We start from the raw sequence: 18,294 nt of genomic DNA, 5'->3' as shown, positions 1-18,294 counted from the left end.
CATGGGTAGTGTATGTTAAGACTCCTTTAACAAATTTTCATACACAAGATATTTAAAGATAATTCGACACAAGTGTATACCTTAATTCAAGACAGTGTTATTTATCCCCCGGTTATAACTTATAAAGTTGCACGACAAAACAATGATATATATAGAGGCGAGAAACTTCTCACGAATGAAAAGTCAATTTAATTTTCAATTCCCAAGAACGCCTGCAATTATACCGATTCTGAATGGCTTTGTGGCATCCCTTTTGAATCGGTCAACACTCAATTTAAAAAACAAAGCTCTTTGTCTGTCTTACTCTTTGTTCGGGTGACCGTATGTTACCCCTATCATACTGTCCCTTCGTCAATTTAACCAAATACAATCAATGCTAAAGTGCCACGCCGCGCACTCTTGGGTGTAAATTTACTTAAAATCATTTTTTTTTCATTCTCATTTTATTTAAATATTCACAAATATATTTCTTTTTTAATTTCTAATCATTTTTTTTGTCATTCACTGACTGTCGACATGAATAAAAAATGTTTTATCACTTGTTTTTATTAAAATTGTCCTTGTCGCGTAAGACTTATGAAAGATTGATTTTTACATTTCCCATTCATTTTTGCTTATCAAGAGCAATCGGCGAACTCGGAGCAGTGTTGCGGACGCGATAGCTCATTGATGGTGGGTCTGCGGACCCTTAGACGATATAATCGATTCCTGATGAATTTTTCTGTCGATGACATACAATGAATATATTCAATAAATTATTTAAATGTACCTCGAGTGGGGGGGTTCACAAAATTGAATTAACCTTTACAAAACGCTTTTTTCATATTGTCAATGTACCGATCACGTGTCAAGACAATTTAAATATTCATTGTTTTGAATTTTTACTTTCCGAAATTTTTTATTCATATCTTTTAATTTTGCTTCTACTTTTTTGCGTGATTAATTTTATTTCGTAATTTTTAAATTGTATACCTTGTTTTTAAAAATATTTTTCAAAGAGGAAAAATAGAAAGTTTTTTTAATAAATTTTTCAAGAGAAAATAAATATTGAGATGATTATATTACAGGGGTTTTCTTTTTTAAAAACGATATCAATATTTAATTTTGTACACTTTTATTCAGAAAAAAAAAGATTTTTAAAGGATTGAAAAGATGGAAGGATTTTTGTCGCGAAACACACTCCCTTCGCCATAGAATATTTCGTCCCCTTGGGGATTCCGGCGTGTCAGCTGAACGATAGATCCTCGAGATTCAATCTTCGATTAGTCTGATGCACTCTCAACATCAAAGGAATACGTTCTTTCGCTTGTATTTGTATTTGTCGCGTGTACAAGATGGTTTGTTAGCCGCCCTTCCTCTCTAATATTCTTATTGACTCCCTTTATTCCCAATGAAGCTTCACAATTTAAATAAGTCGCATAATAATTTTCACTTTATTCTTGCGATGCGATAATTAAAATATGTAATTCAATTGTTTAATTCTTATAAGACTTGTCGATTCGAATTTCAATATTCTTTTTTTTTTTCTTTATTTCTTTCTTGAGTTATATGCTGAATTTAAATTACAAAACATATTTTTTTACTCGAAAGAAAGTATGAGTAATTTCTAAATTATTCCATTGTTATTCAATTTCCATCTTTTTTTGTTCATCTCGAGATACTTTTATTGAATTTAAATTGGAAAATATTTTAAGGGATTGAACTTAATTTATGAAGGTTTTTTTGATTTTTAAAAGATTTTAATTATATAATAATTATTAATAGGTTCTTTATTTTTTCGTGGTAATTCATTATCCACTTTAATACCATTTCATGTTAAAATAATCCAAATCTTTAAAGGAAATACGGTAATGGAAGAGGTGTTCTTTAAAATATTAAAAAATTTAAAACTTAAAGTTGTAAATCACAATAGACATTAATTTTAACATGGCTGTTTAAATAAAAATTAGAATTCGCTAAATTGATGAAATAAAAATAGACCATGATTGTATTTGTATACAAATGTGAGTGAATATATAATACTTGGTGCCACCGTCGAATATGTTTTCAAATACTTCCAACTCTGAATTGTTTAAATTTTCTCTGAAGGATCGCGTCGATGGAGGGCGAAAGTATAATAGGCTTTCTTCAAGAACTAAAATAAAAATAGTAATAGCAAGAATGGTTGCTTCCCATGAAAAAACGGGGGATTAATTGTATTAAACCCACTTGAAACACAATATAACCCACCATCGATGAAGTGTTCATTCAAATCTCAAGTTTATTTTTTTACCCCCTTTTTTAAAATTTTTACCCCGCTTTCGAATGAATACTCCTTGAAGGAAGTAAGTTCTCAAGATTGTTATCAAGGTGCGTTAAAAATTCCTTTTTTTCTTCTTCTTTCTTCTTTCACTCTATTGCCGTACAACAATTAGACACTTATGTCTCAAAAGTTTGTTTTGGAAAAAAAAGTCTTTGGGATTTAATTATCAATCAACAAGTTTTTGTTTTGAAAAAAATTTAACGCGATAATATATATATATGTATAGAATGAATAGAGTTTTGATTCAGTTGAAAATTCCTTAGGAGAGAAGTGCTTCAACTGTTATATATATATGCTGACGGGCGCATTTAAGAATATATTCAAGGTATACATATATATACCGGGGAGAGGTTACACGTGACTAATGAGTCCACTTTGCCGTGACAAATGTGATCCTTTTTTTTTGAGCTTAGAGATCAGAGGTCCGAGAAGCTTATGGTAACCCGCTGATTTTCTATTCATTCCTTGATCTACCGGAAGAGTAACGTTTATCATTGATATATTTAAAAAGACATTTGTTGCTTCAGACGTGTTTTATATAGCTTTTGATTCGAGAATTATTCGTTATTGCCGACGAAAATTTTACTGTTTTTGAAGCAAATTTTGATAAAAATTTGTTCGGGAATAGTAAAACTTGCTAATTTAATTTAAAAAAAAAAATAGTTTCACGAACTAAATAAAAGAGAGTTTAAAAGCTCAACATAAATTTTGTATGAATTTTTCATTTATGAAAATATGTAAGCCAAGGATGATATGAAAAATTTAACCAAGTGAAATAACTTTTATTATATAACAACCCGCTTGTTGGTTGTAATCGTAACTTTTTAGACGCGAATTTTTTCATTCAATTAATCTCTACATTTCTTTTTCTTTTTTTTTCCCTTTTTTATTAGAATCCTTGAATTAAATTCCACGATATTGTAACTTTATGAATACGAAGTTCTCCTGAATGCCAGGGTTTAAGGCATACTTTGTTACTCGAGTCGTTATCTCGTTTGCCACATAATTAAGCGACGTTCCAACTAGAAGCGACGGCGCTTATGTGACCTCTATAGACATTCCTGTAGACGCATTTGGATCATACAATAAATTTAGTATAATAGTCTTTAAAATTTTATGTTTTTCAATATAAAATTTTAAGAGAATATATTTTATGTATTAATTGGATTTAATTTACTTGTAATATGAAAATGACTATCTGCATGGAAACGGAAAAAATGTCAAATTCTAGCAAACTATGACCGAAGGCATTAGCCAAAGTAAACAAGCTCTGAACCATACTTTGAAAAATTTTATGTAAAATTATGTTTTTGTATTACGTATTCTCGTGAAATATTCAATTTGTAATCTGATTGAAGAGTTAAATCATTTTTATATAGAATGAAATATTTTTCTTTTGAATTGAAACAAAAAAAGAATGTCAATCGACTCTGAAAACTATTCTATTTGACAATGTGAATTCGTTTATTTTAAATTTAGTGACACTTGCCTAAGGAGGAAAATGTGTTTAGGTATACATCGTTTCGAAGGATTCGTCAATGATTTGATCCGGGAGCTTTTCAATCGTGTCGTTTATCGCTTATCCAATTCTTCTCCCCTCTTGCACTCCCCATTTCTCTCTCTCTCTCTCTCTCTCTCTCTCTCTCTCTCTTTCTCTTGCCATATTCACGAAAGACCCATCTTTCGCTTTGCAGTATCCGTCTTCTGTTTCTTTTGTTATCCATAGACAATTTCCACCTTCCTTTTCAAGGAAGCAAAGAACTTTCCTTTAACACAAATCTTTCAGACTTTTCGCCTTTACGATGAAAACGGGAAAACCAACCCCTTGATAAACGAAGATATACACGGCTAAAAGCCTCCCATAGGGTTATCAGAATTATATATATACATATAAAAGGAGGGTGAATGAAAATGAAATCGCACGAGATAAACGAAATACTTTTTTTCAGTCCTCTTGAGAATGTAGGTTGAAGAGAAATCAGTGAAATCGATGATTTAGTCTAAAGATTATTAAATAATTGAAAAGTAACACCGAATAATAATATAACAATCTATGTTATTTATTTATTTTCTGTATATACAAAATAAATGTAATCGGATCCTTTTACCATCCCCCAAGAACAGGATCCCTAAATTTGAAAACTCGTTTGAAAAAAACCACTTTAATTTATAAAATAAATTGCATTGATTGCAAAAAAATTTATATCTAGGTCAAACAAAACAATTTTTAAAAAATAGAATATACCAACATAAATATTTACAGATCCATTCAAAAACTAACACAGCCTTATGTGAACATGCTACAACTTTTAAACGCAAATTTGATTTTAACTCTAACAGGCTTCACAGTGCCCATAAAAAGTATTTTAGGGAAAATAGGGGACTGAAAATTAAAAATTAGGGGACTTTTAGGGGACCATAAAAATTGGTCAAATAAAGATAAAAATATAATTTATTTATACAGGGTTGCCACAAAATTTAACTTTATTTTTCCCTGACTTTTCCCTGATTTCCGAACAAAACTTTGACTTATTCCCTGACCCTAAAGAATATTCTGATTCACTCTAAAAATTATTAGATACTCAAAAAAATGTTTCATTAAATTTATTTACAAATTTCTTCAAAAGTAAAATTATTCGAAAACATCAATAGTTTTATTTAAAATAAATATTTAATCATTTTTTTTTCATTGGAATTAAGATGTTCAAAAATTTCAAATTCAAACCTTTTCAAATTGAACAACTTATAAGAACATTATTATAAAACATAAAGAAATCGATAATAATAAATAAAATAAAATAAATAAATAATTAAAGATGACCGACTAACAAAATCATTAGTTTATTATTATAAGAATATTGTTACTGTAATTTCTTCAAAATTATTTGTATCATTTCAATTCAATTAACATTTTCTAGAATTTTTAACTAAAATTCTACTTTAAATCAATAACATCAATTATTAGATATTTAATTTAACTTTTTCAAAAAAATTAATTCTACAGAATTGTTAGTTAAAAGTACGAAAAAAATAATTTAATTCTACGAGAAATCAATTATTTAAATCCAAAAATAAATAATATTGAATGTTTCTTAAAATTTAATTTTTACGAAGAATTGTATTAACAACTTTTGAAAATATTTCATTTCTTTTAAAGAATTTAATTAGAATTTTAATGAAATTTATTATATGATATTATCACTCGGTTGTTATAAATATTTAATAGACTCGGAATGATCGTTAAATTCAATGTTTATTAAATATTTAATGAAATTTATTATATTAAATAAATTTATAACAATTTTTGAAAATAAATGAAAACTTTTTGAAGAATTTTATTAAATTTTTTTAAAAATAATTGAATTCCTGATAAGAATTTAAAGAATAATTTTTAAAAACAAATTCTTCATGAGAAGAATTTTATTAAAATTTTTGAAAATAATTTACTTCTTGAGAAGAATTTTAAAAAAATTTTTGCCAATAATTTAATTCTTGAGCAAAATTTCCCTATCCTATTATATTTATAAAAATAATTTAATTCTTGACGAGAATTTTTACAAAATTTTGAAAATAATTTAATTTCTGCAAAGTATTTTATTACTTTTCAAAAGAATTGAATTCTTGTGATGAATTTTGATATTTATCAAAATAATTGAATTTTGGAAAAGAATTTTATTAAAATTCCTTATAATAATTGATTTTATGGGGAGAATTTATGCGATTTTGTTTTGTATATCATGCTAATTGATTTTTTTTCCAAAATAACTTAAAAATTTTTGAAAATAATTGATTTTCTGCGACGAATTAAATGTTATTTATGAAAATTTTTGAATTATTGCAACGAATTTTATTGTTTCATTGAATAACTGAATGTTTCTTAAAATTGAATTCTTTTCTCAAGTTTTAATAAAATTTTTAATAATAATTGCATTCTTCAAGGAATTTATTTAAAATTGTATTAAAAATATTTGAAATTCTGCGATGAAAATAATTGAATTCATAAATGAAATTTTATTATTTATGAAAATAATTGAATCTTTTCGTAGAATTGTATCAACAAGTTTTTTTCTGTTGATAAATTTTATGAAAATAGTAAATATTTAAAAACATTGAATTGCAAAAAACTTTTAAAAATAATTGAAATGTTGCAAAGAATTTTATTTAAATTTTTGAAAATAATTGAATTTTTGGCGAAAAATTTTTCTATTTATAAAAATAATTGAATTCTTGACGAGATATTCATTAAAATTAATAAAAATAATTAAATTCGTGCAAAGTATTTTATTAAATTTTGTTTAAATCTTTAAATAATTGAAATTTTGCCAAGAATTTAATTAAAATTTTTTTTGAATTCTTGAGAAGAATTTTGATATTTATCAAAATAATTGAATTTTGGAAAAGAATTTCATTAAAAATCCTTGAAATAATTGATTTTATGGGGAGAATTTTGTTGGTTATCAAGATAATTGAATTCTTTTGCAAAATTACTTAAGAATTTTTGAAAACAATTGATTTCCTGCGACGAAAAAAATCGGGAAAATTTTTTAAAATAGGGTGCGTTTAGGGGCCAGAATTTGTTTTTATAAGGATCAGGGAAAAGTACAAAGTCTGTCTGGAAATCAGGAAAAAGTATCTAATGAGAAAACAAAATCAATTTTTTGTAGCAACTCTTGATAGAAAAAAAACTTCCACAAAACATAACATAAATAATGCAAAACAAAACGTTTAGATGTTATATAATTGTGAATAAAAATAGAATTCTGCGAAAAAATTAGTAAATGGTGTAAAAATAGAAAACTATGATTATGTCAGTGATTGAATTATGTTAATAAAAAAGAAAACATGTTGTCGTGTATTATTTATACAGAAATTAGCAGAGATAATTTGGTGTCTCATCAATTAACAATTATTGTACCATCCCCCGCTTGCATGTGCGTGTAAGCAATGAATCATTGAAACAACGATGGGAAATAATAATACTCGTAAAATATCTACTTAGTTGACGAAACGTGTGTATTTTAAGCTTTTTGATCTCGATTTAGCAAAAGCTTTCGCTGGTTGAAAGTTTCGTCAAATTTATTGCGTATCTTCAAAGTAAAATCGTTGAGAATTACTGCTACGTTGTTATGCAGTTTCGAAGCCGACAAAGGATGACAAAGGCATGTAGAAAGTTACACCTTGAGTTTATTTCTAGTAAACATCACTTGTGCTTTAACTATATTGGGTTAGTTTCTGACGTCAATCCTTGACGAAATGTAATTTGCATTGTCGCTTTCCTATCTATCTATATATATATACACACACCAAAAACAATATATATCCGTGGAAAATTGCATTCTTCCTTTAAAGTATTTTTTTCCCTTCCTTTTTGGCTTGACATGCAGAGAGCGAATACTTTGAAGAAATTGAAAACTGTGCCAAATCTTGAAATTGAAATCTCTGAATCGAAATTCTAGAATATTTGTCAGGGAGAAATTAAATAAGTTTTATAAAATAATCGCAGTGATAGTCCACAAAGAAAATAAGAAGAATGCAATGACCTAGCTTCAAATTGCTTCTCATAGAGTAAGACAGTTTTCCCCCTTTTGTTTGTGGTTGAAAAAGTTTTTCGTTCTCACGAAAACTTACTACCAATTTTATTCTTCCAATTTTCCTCTACTCTTATTTTCTTTAAAAAAGTAAATCGAATCTGTTTTCCAACTTGAATATCTGTACAAAACATATATATAGAAGAAATAAAAGATAGTTCACTTCATTTCCGTGTAGGTATCTAAACAAGTTTTGATAAAAATAAATATATCAGAGGAAAAAAAAAAGAAGAGAAAATTGTCAAAGAAATTGGAAAAAAGTGTGAATCAATTTATAATTTTATTTCTATTTGAAAGAATATATTGTGTGTATTTTGAAAATTTAAATTCATAAGTACTAGTGAGTATATATCTTTAACTTGGATGCACTATCTCGTGAATACTTACTGTCTTTGCCCAGAGGGGATCTGGTTTCTGCTTTTCATCTGGTATTACTTTCACGTATTGTGTTCCCAACTTTGCGGGGTAACTACCAAAATTTACGTCTCCTTTGGTTTCTCCAACCACCAACTGAACCCAACCATCCACACGCTCTTTTCGTACACAATACTACAACACAAGAATATTCTTCTTCGCTTTCCCCAGTAGACGCTTATAACGATCTTTGTTTTATTACAAACGTTTTCATATTTAATGACTGGGGTGATTTTTTCCTTCAAATAATATTTTCATTTTTATAGAAAAATATGGAGCATATGTGTCAAAAATTGTGTCTTGTTATTGTATATGACTACTCGTAAAAATTATACCTTTTTACATTTCACCCTCTGAAAATAGTGATATTGTAAATCTAATAGCCAATTGAATGCCGGAAAGTATTGCAATAAAATGTTTTTTGGTATTATCCAAGGAAATATAGGACGCGGCATTTTGCCTCGCACAATAATTATCGTTTTTTAAGATTTAATTTAGAAAATTAAAAGTTTTGATAATGATTCCATCAAAACGAGAATATTCCTTCCTAAAACAAATAAAAATTAGTATTAGTATTTTGAATTTCAAAATTTAAATAAAATTAAAAAGATTATACCTCGTAAATTCAATTATTTAAATAATTGAAATTTTATTAAATAAATCTGCTAACTCGTCAGATCAACAATAGTAATAAAACTTGAAATTAGAACATTTTCTGCCGTTCGTATTTTATTATTTTCATAGTCATCGAGAAAATGTTCACTGGAAATCGGCTGGTCTGTAACGCTGTCACTAGTCGAAATCTGCAGGGGAAGTACTTCCTGGTGCATATATTCGGATGTGAGTCCCGAATATTCAAGAGCACCAGGAAGACGAAAATTATTCATTGTTTTGGTCCTGTCAAAACACTGACTGCGGCCATATTGGATTAAAGGGCGACGCGGTAAACGAAAGCGACTAATAAGTAGGCGCTCTGCATTATCGGCGGCTTACCTCGCGCAGGTAAGAGTAGAGAGTAAAGTTAAAAAAAGTACGCCGGGGACTCACTTGAAAACTAAAAAGAAGCGCGTGTGTAGCGACGCTCTCGTAGCCAGACCCACGGCCATTTTTATTCATTCTCGTCAATTCTCGTTTTGATAGTACTCAACGGCGCATCACGCCTGTAATAAAAATTTCTAAAACGAAATTTAAGTTAAAAGTTTGGTGTCATATATGGGCGAGGCGCTATGCGGGGTCGTCGACGCATCGACGGTGAGTCCCAGTAATATCAAATTGTCATTTTCTCGCTAGATTGGCAATAATTAAAATATTTCGAAAATTGTGAAAAGTGATGCTTGTCACCGCCTTTGTCATGCGGTTAATTAATTTGAAAATTCGGCCTTCTGCCGAATATAATAATTTTTAATATTAAAATTCAGTGACAGTAATTATTGTGTTGATCTCCTTACTCCTCCCCTCTCCGCGGCTTATTAGGAATTTTCCTAATAATTTCTGAATTAGTCTGGCAAAACAATTAATGATTGAATTTTTTTAAAGTTTGACATTGAAATTATTTAAAATTCATATTTGAAAATAAAACATTTTGTAATTTTTATAATAATAATAAATGGAATTTTATATACTTTAAACTTTTAAAATAATATAAATTGAAAATTTTATTCTAATTAGTGTCTCAGTTATGTAATTCAATTAAAATTTCTTATACTTTTAAAAATAATTGAATTATTGTGATGAATATTATTATTTATGAAAATAATTGAATTTTGAAAAGAATTTTATTAAAAAAAAAAAAAAAAGTAATTGAATTTTCGGGAGTCATTTTCTTATTTATCGACATAATTGAATTTTATCGAAAAATTATTTGTGTAATTAATTGAATTCTTAGACAATATTTTATTAAAATTTTGAAAAATAATTGAATTATTTCAAAATGTTTTTTAAATAATTGATTTTTTCGAGAAATTAAAATTAAGTTTTTAAGAATAATTACATTTTTTAAGCAATTCCTGTAAAATTGTATTAAAAATAATTGAAATCCTGCTATGAATTTGATTATTTATGAAAATAATTGAATAGTTGCTAGGAATTTTATTATAATTCTCAAAAATAATTGAATTACAATGAAGAATTTTATTATTTTTGAAAATAATTGAATTATTGCGGAAAAGTTTATTAAAATGTTTAAACAGAATCGAATTTCTGTGAAAAATTTTATTATTTTTGAAAGTAATTGAATTCTTTATAAGAATTTTATGAACATTGTTTTAAATAATTAATTTTAATAATTATAAAATTGTTATTAAAAATATGGAATTTTTAAATTTACAATTATGCAAATATTTTCATTTAAAAGAGTGGACAATTTTGTGTAATCAGTGTAAGTTTCACTAATTTATTATAAACGGCTTTTGAGTGATGAAATTTTTTTAACACAGTTGAGCTGGTGCCCTGCTATTTTTATAAATAAGTTACTACATTTATTTCGTTAAAAAAAACCACTAATAGTATTACTATTTCTTAAACTGAGATTTTAATTATAAATTTTTCTTTATTTTTATATTAAGAAATTAATTCCAAGATTCTTAAAAAAATTGAAGATCAAAAAAATATCAGAAATTAAAGTAAATTAAAAATTGAAATCCATTTATATTAATTATTAAAATCTCTAGATTCAATGTCTAATTATAAATAATTATAGAATTACGAATATTGACGAACATTTATGAGATTCAATATATGTGGAGATGCTATTCTTAAAATTATTATTTATAATTGATTTAATGTATCAATTTGAATATTTTTAAAAATAATTTAATTTTATCGGAAAATTAATATATTTATAAATGCGTTATAATTGAGTGACCTTTTCCAAAATTAAAAAGTCATCAATTGCATTTTCACTTCACACAGTGTTGAATACGAAATGTGAAGAATAATTAATAAATTTCTTTTTCATTATTAAAAAGTTTACTTATTATTACATTTTGCTTGAAATAATATTTTGTCTGTAAAGTTTTGAAAAATTCACGACTCTTCTACAACACATATTTGACACTTTTTATTTGATAATAAATTGTAAGATTATCTAGTTGGGTTTTCATTTCATTTTTCTTTATGATAGAAAAAAATTTTAATTTAATATAATTAAATAAATTAAATGACATATTGTTTAAATCGTAAAATTAGTGAAATATATTTGTCAAGACTGAAGAAATTTATTTTCTTTTGTCTCGCTAATGTATTTATATGTATGTAAATGAAACGAACATAATGTCTGACCGAAAATGGCTATTACTACTTCTTTACGTAGTAAATTTTTTTCTGATTGACTGATGTATGGAAATAATTGATGAAATGGGCTTATACGAATTTTGAAAGATTCACGGTGATTTTGTCAAACATGATGGAAAACAATGATATATGGGGAAATTCTCGAAAGAATTTTTTTGCACGAAAAATTTCGTTGTCTGCGAAAAGAGCGTACAATTTTTGTGCTTTTGCATGCAGGCAGCGTTGTGTTCTGGGTGAGTTATTCTTTCGGTTCGTTGTCTCGCCATTGTGTTACTAAGACGGAGTCGATTCTGAGTGCCAAGCAAACGAATCGAGTACCATTCAAGCAAAATATATAAATTTATTCTTAAAAATAAAGAATTCGAATAAGAAGTTACGTATATAAACACAGGAATTTACAATAGAAAAAGAAAATAATAAAAAAAAATTAAAATTTATACTTAACATTAAAATGAAGAAAATTATTTTTCAATTTTTGCTTCAAGCTGTTTAGAAATTGTTTCTTTTTTTTAAACTTCATTATGGAATATCTTCTTGAAATTTTTCAAAAATTTACTTTTTTACAATATTACTATTTTTATATTGTAAAAATATTTTTTTTTTATAATTGAAGTTCCCCTTTCAGGGTTGCTACAAAAATTTAATTTTGTCTTTCCCTAACTTTTTCCCGATTTCCAGACAAAATTTAAACTTTTTCTCTGACCCTGAAGAATATTCTGATTCACTCCAAAAATTGTTAGATACTCAAAAATATGTTCTATTACATTTATTTACGAATTTCTTTAATTGTAAAATTATATAATTATTATAATTTAAAATTTTAAGTGAAATTCATTTTTTAATCATAATTTTTATTAGAAAATTTTACAAGAATTAAATTATTTAAATACAAAAATAAAAAATTTATTAAATAATTGAATATTTCATAAAATTGAATTTTTACTTAGAATTTTATCAAATTTTAAAAAATAATTGAATTCTTTCGGGCGAATTTCAAAAAAAAAAAACTTTAAGAATAAAAAATACAATTTTCTATCATTTTATTTAAAAATAGCAACAATTCGCTCGGCTAACTTCTTACTACCTTTTTTAAAATGAAATTAACAATTTTAAAAATAACAGAATTTAAAAATTTTCTAATAAAATTTTTTGTTGATAACATTAAAAAAATTCAATTTCGGAGAAATTAGAAATAATTGCAGAAATTCAATTATTTAAAAAAAAATTCTTATAAAATTCAACTATGTTCAAAATTTGAAAAAAGTTCTCGTAAAAATCCCAATTATCTTTATAAATAACAAAATTTTTCTCCAAAGTTCAATTATTTTCATAATAAATATCAAAAAAATTCTTGTCCTAATTTCAATTATTTTCAAAAATAAAATGCATTTTTCTAATTTCAATGATTTTCAATATTTACTATTTTAATAAAATTTCCCAAAACAAATTCAATTATTTATAAAGAAAATTTTAACAAAATTGTATGCAAACATTTAATTATTTTCATAAATAATAAATTTTTTTTAAGGAATTCAATTATTATTTTCATAAAAAATAATTTAAAACTCTAGAAAATAATAATTGAATTAAAATTATGAAAAAGTTACAGTAACAATATTCTTATAATATAAAATAATGATTTTATCTCAGGGTCATCTTTAATTATTATAAAACATGAAGACATCGATCACTCCGAGTCTTCGACTCGGAGCAATCGATATCTTCATGTTTTATAAAAATACTTTTATAAATTGTTTGAAAAATTTAAAAAAAGGTTTGAATTTGAAATTTTTGAATGTTTTAATTCTTGTGGAAAATCCTGTTCCAAAAATTAGATTAAAAATAGGAATTGTGCAACTATTTTTCTTCTTTTCTAAAACAAAATAATAATAATTGTTAAAAAAATTGTGATTCATAAAGAAAAATATAATGCTTTCAATATTCAATTATAATCTAAAATCTTAACTGAAATTCATTTTTAAATCAATATTTATTAGAATATTCTACGAGAATTCAATTATTTAACTACAAAAATAAATATTTTATTAACTAATTAAATGTTTTTTAAAATTGAATTTTCATATAAAGAATTTTATCAACAAAATTTTTAAATAATTTAATTCTCTTGACAAATTTTAATAAAAGTTTGAAGAATAATTTCATTTTTCGAGAAATTTGATGAAAATTGTACTAAAAATAATTGAAATTCTGCTGAGAATTTTATTATAATTTTTGAAAATAATTGAATTTCGGAGAGGAATTTTATTTTTTATAAAGATAATTGAAATTTTGACGAGAATTTTTGTGAATTTTTGAACATAATGAGATTCGTGCGAAGAATTAGAATACTTTTAAAAATAATTGAATTCCTGAGACGAATTTTATTAAAATTCCTTTTTAAATAATTGAATTCTTTTGTGAAATTTTATTTAAATAGTAAACATTGAAAATAATTGAATTATGACAAATTTTTGAAATTTATTAAATTTCTTCGAAGAATTTTATGAAAATTATTTTGAAAAAAATTTTATTACAAAGAATTTCATTATCTATTAAAAAAATTAAATTTTTTGAAGAAATTTAATTGAAAATGTATTGAAAATAATACTTACATTGTAATAAATAAATTGAAGCAAAATTTTGTAAAGTAATTGAATTTCTTAGCTGAATTTTAATAAAATTTTTAAGAATAATTACATTTTTCGAGGAATTCCATTAAAATATTAAAAATTAATAATAATTGAAAGTCTGTGATGAGTTGTATTATGTATTTATGAAAATAATTGAATATTCGAGAAATATTAAATAGGCACTTTTGTGGAGCATTCAAGAAATAATGCAATCGCTAAAATATTTGCTTTAGCAATTCTAAAGAACTATTTCAGTGGAATAAAAAAAAGAAATAATTAGCGTATATAGTTTATTGTGGGAAATATATTTTTATCGTCAACTTTCTTGGCATACAGTGATAAAGTCGTTAAATTAAATCTGCAGGAGTCATAAAAGTATAATAATTTGAGTTATTATAAGTAATTATGTATAATTACTTTCTCAATCGTTATATATTATATTCTTGAATTATGCAAATACCCACTATTTCAACGCCATTGCCATTGTTGACTTTCTCTTATGTGAAAAATTAGTTGGTACTTTTCAATGCAATTTTGCATGAATGGAGGAAATAATGAATTGAGAGAAAATTGGAAAATCTGAATATCTTCTAAAGAAGAAAGCATTATTACATTTGCTTACGTGCTTACAATCTTGGAGGCAATTCGTCAGTGTTCTCCTTCTAACCGGGTCTGCTTCTCACTCTCCCCAAGGAAAGTTCGTTCCTTCCTTCTTTTCCGAAAATCTACCATTCAACCGATGGGTTTACTCGTACGAAACTCCTGGCTGCTGCAAGGGAAATGAAATTTCTTTGGAAATTGGAAAAGCCAATGACCGGTCTTATCTTAATTGCCTGAAGTTGAACGAGAGGCTTTCCCCTCTCTCTCTCACTCATTCGATAGTATACCAACTCCATCTAGACAGAATAAGGGAGCGGAACAAAGAAAATAATCTGATTTTCATTGATATTATTTTCTTGTTTATTGAGTCTCGAAAAAAAGGGCAAAAGAAAACAGTGAATATTAATTTTTTATTTTCCAATGATCGTAATAATATGTACAGCGCTGATTTGAAATGAAAACAAAAGAAATCATTTTATATCCTTTCAAATTGTTAATTAAACAATTTAATTATCAATTATAATATAACTATAATAATGATCTTATTACTCGGTTATCTTTCATTTTTTTTTACAATAAATATTCTTATAAGTTGTTAAATTTCAGAAAGGTTTGAATTTGAATTTTTTGAAAATCTTGATTCCAGTGGAAAAATAAGGGGCCGTTCATAAACTACGTCACACTATTTTGCATAATTTTTCCACCCCCCCCCCCCTACCCACGTCACAAATTTTACATGCTTTAGCGCCATTTTTTCTACAGAACGTCACAAAAAATTAATTCACCCCCCCCCCTTTAAGGCGGGACGTAGTTTATGAACGGCCCCTAATAATGATTAAATATTTATTTAGAAAATAAGTTATTGATGTTTTCGAATAATTTTACAATCGTTTTTAACAAATAGAAATTTGGTAAATATTTTTTCTAAAATAAATTTAAAATTTCTTAAACAAAATTTGATTTATAACATTTTTTTTTTTAAATTAAAATTTGTACTTTGTTTATGAATTGTAATTTTCAAAAAGAATTTTTTTTTTTGTTTTTAAATTATTTTTTTAAAGTAGAAAAAAATATTCCTGAAATATTCTAAAAAATTACTCCTCTTTTATTTCACAAACATATTTATCACTACAATATCTTATACAATCCTTCAATTTTTTAAAAACGTTCGGTTCCACAGTAATATGAAATTCAAATATTCTTTAAATGCCAATGAAACGTCAATTACCATAAAAATCTCTCGAATTCTGTCTACATTGTGCAAATTAAATAAATATAAAGTACGAAAAATTGTTTCGTTAATGAATAACAGACTTTGAAAATAATAAATAATCTATCCTACATGTATAAGACATAATAAATTATTTAAGCATAAATTGAAACTAGCGTAAAAATTAGCATAAAATTAGCAAAAATTTTATATATATTCAGAATTTAAAAAATCGAATCGAAAAAAATGGGGACGTATTATAAATCATTTTACAACTATTCATAAAAATTCTTCTTGCAGAAAAGACTAACAACGATAATAATCACTTATATGCGAGAAGATAATTTACTGGCTGTTTTCATTTATTATTTTTTTATTATTTATTATTTCCTTTATTATAAATAACCAATAATTTGTTCGCACATAAATAATTATCTGATAATCCTTTCTGCAAGAAGAATTTTTATGAATTGTTATAATGATTTATAGTCGAAATATTTTAATATTTCACTGGAATATTAAAATTTAATTATTATTTTTAATAATTATAAAATAATTATGAAATTATTAGTATTAAATATTATTTAAATATTATTAATTATTAAAATTCGTTGGAATAATTGCAACGAAATATTTTATAATACTTCACTGGAATATTTTAATACAAGAATACTTCAACATTCCATTGGAATATTTTAATATAGGAATAATTTTATATTCCACTGGAATATTCTAATATAGATATATTTTAAAAAATATTCCCGATAGATTAAAGAAAAATATTTCTCGAATATTTTTTAGGAATAGTTTTAAAAATGTTCCATTTGAAAGTTCCTAATTAATTCCTTAAAGAGAGGAAATAGTTTTTTGAATTATTATTTTTTTTTTGAAACTCCAAATATAAATAAATATTCTACTGGAATATTTCGAGATGGATCTATTACTGTGCCATCTGCGGATAAATAAAAAAATTTTCCTTCAATTTTTCAGTATCATGTCGATAGTCGATAGTCAATATTTTTGCCTGGCCAATTGAAAAACAAGTAAATTTTCCCCTCGCGAAATAATGTTTATAAAAGAGGTCAGTTATCTAAAAATTCATGATTTTGTATATGCATCGCACGATAGTTAGTTTCGGTTACAAATGAAATGCCGCAATTTTTTTTTTTTTTTTAAAGAGATCCGAAATCAAATTTGTTACTGTGGCATCCGTGCTACAAATTCCGTTTCGAGATAAATTTATTTGAACTTTTTCCACTTTCAAATTGATTGTACATTGACGAGTAGTTTTACAGTCAAATTGAAAATTCAAAGCTTTAATTATTATTTATGTAAAAGTTTATTTAGAAATTTGCAAAAAAAAAAACCGCAGGATTGACATTAGTTTTGGCTCTCAGTCAATTTTTCTGTGACTTTGAGATTATTTCTAGTTATTATTTTTAATTTTTAATACAATTTTAATGGAATTCCTCGAAAAATGAAATTATTCTTAAAAATTTTATTAAATTTCAGCAAAGAAATTCAATTATTTTAAAAACTTTTGCTACAATTTATTCATTACAATTTAGGTATTATTTTCAATACATTTTTAATAAAATTTCTTCAAACAATTGAATTATTTTGATAGATAATGAAATTCTTTGTAACAATACAATTTTTTTCAAAATAATTTTCATAAAATTCTTCGTAAAAATTTAATAAATTTCAAAAATTTGTCAAAATTCTATTATTTTCAATGTCTACCATTTAAATAAAATTTCACAAAAGAATTCAATAAAATTATTTAATAAGAAATTTTCATAAAATTCGTCTCAAAAATTCAATTACTTTCTAAAGTATAAAATTCTTCGCAGAAATTCAATATTATAGTCAAAAATTTTTAAAAATTCTCTTCAAAATTTCAATTTTCTTTATATAATAGGATTTTTCTCCAAAATTCAATTATTTTCAAAAATAAATTTTAGTTTTTAAGAAATTTTGGCAAAATTTCAATTATTTTCAAAAAAAATTTCTCAATTCAATCAAATTTTTTGCAGAGATTCAATTATTTTTAATTTTAATACAATTTTAATGGAATTTCTCGACAAATGTAGGTAATTATTCTTAAAAATTTTATTAAAATTTATCAAAGAAATTCAATTATTGTAAAATGCCTTCCTATAATTTATTTTTTAGAATTTAAGTACTATTGTCAATATATTTTTAATTAAATTTATTGAAAGAATTAAATTATTTTCAAAAAATTTTAATAAAATTCTT

The 18,294-nt window shown here is 25.0% G+C and overlaps 1 long non-coding RNA gene across 1 annotated transcript in view; it reads left to right on the top strand.

Annotated features, from left to right (window-relative positions):
- Positions 1 to 9,439: 9,439 nt before the first annotated feature.
- LOC122502535 overlaps positions 9,440 to 18,294 on the top strand; it is a 112,319-nt gene continuing 103,464 nt past the window's right edge. Inside the window, exon 1 of the long non-coding RNA XR_006301640.1 lies at positions 9,440 to 9,555. This is a non-coding gene — a long non-coding RNA (uncharacterized LOC122502535). The remainder of the gene's footprint in view (positions 9,556 to 18,294) is intronic.

The sequence above is a fragment of the Leptopilina heterotoma genome, unplaced genomic scaffold (genome assembly GCF_015476425.1).
Source record: "Leptopilina heterotoma isolate Lh14 unplaced genomic scaffold, ASM1547642v1 Lhet_232, whole genome shotgun sequence".
Taxonomy (NCBI): domain Eukaryota; kingdom Metazoa; phylum Arthropoda; class Insecta; order Hymenoptera; family Figitidae; genus Leptopilina; species Leptopilina heterotoma.
The sequence above is the reverse complement of the archived record's forward strand: the minus strand, read 5'-3'. Positions and strand labels throughout refer to the sequence as shown.